The sequence below is a fragment of the Fusarium falciforme genome, chromosome 11 (genome assembly GCF_026873545.1).
Source record: "Fusarium falciforme chromosome 11, complete sequence".
Taxonomy (NCBI): domain Eukaryota; kingdom Fungi; phylum Ascomycota; class Sordariomycetes; order Hypocreales; family Nectriaceae; genus Fusarium; species Fusarium falciforme.
This window is the reverse complement of record NC_070554.1, coordinates 480,189-485,524: the sequence shown is the minus strand read 5'-3', so window position 1 is coordinate 485,524 and position 5,336 is coordinate 480,189.

Genomic DNA, 5,336 nt, shown 5'->3' with positions numbered 1-5,336 from the left:
TTACTTATATCTAGAAATAAAAAAGGTTATTTAAGGCGCGAGGTAATAAGGCCTTTAAGTATAGCTTATATACTTTAGAGGAATTAAGTAAGCTTTATAAGTGTAAAAGACTGAAAAATAGAGGAAATATAGTCTTCAAAGACTATAGGGTAGGTAATAGAGATAGGAGGTAAATAGGCAGAGGAATTAGTCCTTATATAAAGCTGATTGGCTAGGTAAGGAATCATAGAGTAATAAAAGTGGGGCAAATGGATAATAGGGTTAAAATAGAGAAGACCAGCTTCTGATTGGTGTTCTTATTCTCTGAATTGGTTAAAGATCTCTGGAGCTATTTCTAAGAGAAGGTATATAGCTTATATAGCAAATTGCTCGGAATCTATTAGCCCGATTCGGATAAGAGTTATACCGTCGGATAGCATTAATTCCGTGCTTTAAAACCCTATTAGTTTTGCTAATAACGGATAACTAGAAGCCGAGTTATAGCATAATAGATATTAAAACCTATAGGGTTTTAAACTAGGATATTTAAAACCGGATAGGAAATACCCTATAGAAAGAGACGGGTTTAATAGCGTTATCGGGCTTATAATAAAACCCTAAGTCCGAGATTACGTGACCTTCCTAAAAGGGAAATAAGCCCAGAAAGGGCAGTATTGACACTCCCTTATATCTTGCTTATCTAAGCGTATATTGCTTATGTAAGCAGTCTATAGGGAAGCGCATAAGCTTAGGTATAGGGTAGTAAAGTCCTAGGCTTATATTATATAAGCTTATTTTTCTAGAATTTTATTTATAAACAACCTTCTTAGAAATAAGGTATTTTACAATAAGGAATTATTTATAGTTATAAATATATATTTCCTTAGGGCTATGAATTTAATTAATTAGAATATTATTAGTCTTAATAAACCTATATTTAGTATTAATAATTAAAGTTTTTTAAAAGGTATTATATATTAATAAGGTATTTTAAAGGGTTTTATATATTTTTAAAGTTAATATAATTCTATTATTTAATAAAATATATTATTTTATTATTAATTTTATTTATATTAAAGATAGCTTTTATAATATATTTTCTTAATTTATTAACTTTAATTTCTAGTTTGTTTTTAGTTTTAATTTAAATAATAGTTTTTTTTAATTTAAATAATAAAATATTAATAATTAAATAAAGCTTAATTTTTAATAATAAGTTTAATTTATAATTAGTTTTTAAGATTTTTTATTTAATTTTATAAAATTTAATATATTTATAATTAAGTTTTTTAGTTTATTATTTTATTTTAATATTTTTTATTATAAATAAATAAATTTCTAAGAAAATTAATCCCTTAATTCTTTTTTTATTGTAAAAGACTGAAAAATAGAGACTATAAAGTCTGAAAATAGTATAGGGTAGGTAACTAAAATAGGAGGAGAATAGGCAGTGGAATCAGTCCTTATAAATAGCTGATTGGCTAGATAAGGTATCATAGAGTAATAAGAGTGGGGAAAATAATAGATAAGGTTATAAAGGAGAAGGCCAGCTTCTTATAGGTAGTCTCATTGGTTGAATTGGTTGAAGATTAAAGAAGCTATTTCTAAGAGAGGGTTTATAGCTTATATAGCTAATTGATCGGAATCTATTAGCCCGATTCGGATAAAAGTTATACCGTCGGATAGCTCTAATTCCGGGCTTTAAAACCCTATTAGTTTTGCTAGAAACGGATAACTAGAAGCCGAGCTATAGTTAGAAGAAGCTGAAACCCTTAAAGGTTTTAAACTAAGAGATTTAAAACCAGATAGGAAATACCCTATAGAAAAGCACGGTTTTACCGGCTTTATCGGGCTCTATAAGAGCCCTAAGTCCGAAGTCACGTGACCCTTCCTAAAAGGGTAATATTGCCTAAAAGGGGCATTATTGTAACTCCTTAATATCTTGCTTATCTAAGCATATAAAGCTTAGGTAAGCAAGCTGTAAGATAGCGCAAAAGCTATACTATAGGGTAATAGAATGCTAGGCTTATATCTTATAAGCCTATTTTTCTAGAATTATATTTATAAAAGACCTTTATAATAAGGACTTTTACAGCCTCCCTTAAAGATATAATTAATATATCTTTAATAAATAGGTTAATTAAGAGAAAAATAACTCTTGAATTATATAAGGGAAAATTTTATAAAAACCCTTTTTATTATCTTAATAAAAACTTATATATAAATATAAGAAAATTAAGGTTATAAAGGAAAAGCCTTTTAAGGCTAAAAAACCTTCTTATAGTAATAATAAGAGATATAGGGATTTATTCTAAAGATAAGAAATCTCTTAATCTTAGGAAATTATTAGGTTCTAGGCTTTTAGTAAAAAAGTCAGCTATATTATCCTTACCTTTTATAAAGAAAATTTTAATATTTCCTTTTTCTAGCTCATCTCTAGTAAAATGATAAGCTAGATCTATATGCTTAGAACGCTTATAATTTCCGGCATTTTCAGCCAATTGCTTAGCAGCTAAGTTATCAGTTAAAATAGGAGGTATAGACCTATTATAACTTAAAGAAAGCTCTATATTTATATATTTATATATATAATTAAGAGACTTAGCTTCTTTAGTAGCCTCCCTTAGGGCTATATATTCTGCTTCGCAGCTGCTAGTAGCAACGCAAGTTTGTTTATTTATTTTCCAGCTTATAAGGTTATTATATAAATAAAAACAATAGCCGCTGTTAGATTTTCTATCTTCTAAGCTACTACCCCAATCAGCATCACTATAGCCTCTTATAACGCTATTTAGACTATTTAAGTCTATATTGCAATTATAATATAAGCCTAAATTAGGATAATTATTTAAATATTTCCAAATTAGGTTTAAGGCATTATAGTGGCTTTTATTAGGTTTAGAAGAATATCTAGAGCAGATATTTACTGCAAAGGCTATATCAGGCCTAGTCTTTATAGCTGGAAATAATATGTCACGGCCATGACATGGGCCAGGCGGTGAAGCCTGGCAGAACACCCTGACTAAGCAAGGGACCGTAGGGACCGAACTTCGTTCCTGTCGGTCCCAGGACCGAAAGATAAAGACGACGGTCCTACCCTAGACCGAACATCAGAATGATCGGTCCAGACAAACTACAACGAGTATATAGAACACACTCATTTGCACTTCCTTATGTAGTAGCTACCTCAGCTATCAACGTGTGACGATCGTGTATATTCCCAAGGGATAAACCGGTCGTGCTGGGTTTATGTTGGCAGATAGACTAGTCGCGCTGTGCTTGAACAAGGGGGGTGTCACGTCTGGTAATGTGCTCAAAGGTATTGAGTGTAATCTTCCCAAATCGTTTGAGGAATCTGCGGTAGTAGTTGGCGAAACCAAGGAAGGCTTGTATTTCCTTGACGTTGATAGCTCTTGTTCAGTGGATTACTCGCGTTACCTTGGATAATATCGAACGCAATGGCTACCCAGGCAATTCCCGCAAACAATCACTAGTAGGTCCCACCTGCCAACCACCCACCTGCCGCACCGGCCCCGGCTAACCAGGACGAAGATATGGACGACGCGGATAGCTCCGACGACGACGAAGTCAAACAACTTCGGGCTCAGATCACCGCTATGAGCGCCGAAATGGACGGCATGCGCGACCTAATCGAGAGAATGGGCGAAACACAGCGAATATAGAACGCCTAATACATGAATAACGTCTAGGAAGTCAACAATATGGTAACCGCCGCCATGAGGGGCAAGGACGTGGGAGAAATCCTAAAGCTAGATCCCCTGGAGAAGTTCGATGGAACCGCGTATAAGCTGCCTATATTCCTTACGTAGCTACGCGCCTTCATGATCTACTATCTAACGTAGTTTAACCTGGCGTCTAGTAAGGTCTAGTATGCCGCCGGGCGACTTACTAAGCATGCTGCGGCCTAGTTTAAACCTGTCATAAAAGAATATCTTATTACCCCGTTCGTTGAACTCTTACCTAGGACTGCTAATCTCTACTCTAGCTTTGAGACCTTTAAGGCCGCGCTCTAGTAAGCATTTAGGATGGTCGACGAAAAGGCATAAGCCGAAAGAGAAATTAAGGCATTTAGATAAACCCGCTTAGCCTCGGAATATAGAACGAAGTATTTCTAACTCGCCTTAAAGCTCAACTAGGATTAGGAACCTCTGATATTATTTTTCTTTAATAGACTTAAAAAAGAAGTCTAAGCGGAACTCTATAAGGAAAATCAACCTAATAACCTCGTTGACTATATCGGCAGGGCAGTTAGGATTGATGACTAGTAGTTCTTATGGAAGAAACTATAGAACCCCAAGTTTGGCAATAATAAGGCCAATAACCCCCGGTTCGATGCTAATTAAGGGAAGAAGAGGAGTAGTAATACCTCCTATGGCACCGAAGCTAGCCCTATGGTACTCGGAGCCGCATAAAAGGGCAAATGGGATTACTATGGCCTAGAATGCTAATACTGCTATAAAATGAACCACATTAAGAAGGTTTATTATAAGAAATAGCGAGATATTAAGGAGGGACGCTATTAGCTAAACCAATGACGATCCCTCCCGGAAGGTAAGAAGCATATAAACATAGCACGATAAGTCTAATGGGAAGATAAGGAACCCTAAACTGCGAAATAAATAACCAAGCTCGTTGTGATATCGCGAAGCGGATATAATATGCTAGTAAGAAGGGATAAAGATAAGTATAAATAAAAACCGGACACCGGAGTGGCCTATAGTTAGGTAGGACGAACAAGGGAATAGCTAAAGAATACCTAAGATATATAATAGTAACTACTCCTAGAACTAATAAAGCAAGGAAACCCCCTACTAGATATAATAAATAGCAGAAGAGTTACCATCGCGGTTACTAGGAAACTTAAATAAAAGGAAGAAATAGCGCTAATAGGGCGGAAGCAATAAGCACCCCTGACGATAAGCGAATAAGCCAACTTCTAGGAAGCCGCTATAGAAGGCTTCCCCTATAAGAAATAGGTCGTGGGATATAAAAGAAAGGAATAAGTTTTAGTACCTGCCATAGTCTACCAAAGGGACTATAGATAAGATGATCCTATATAATGTAACTATACCCTGCGCCCTTAATACTAGGTTAAGGCATTATGGGAATATAATGAGATTTGCGAAAAGCAGAAAGTAGACCGACGCGGTAGGCTACTACGTAGCGACTAGACCACTAAAGCGAGTAGTAGCGGTGCGAATTGAACTAAGTTTGAACGGGATGCCTAGAAACTGTAAAAGGAACTACGTAAGGAATGCTCCTAACGGCAAAGGCGCTAGAAGAGCGATGAAGAACTATGGGAAGAAAAGAATTACCTACGGCTCTATGATAAGAAC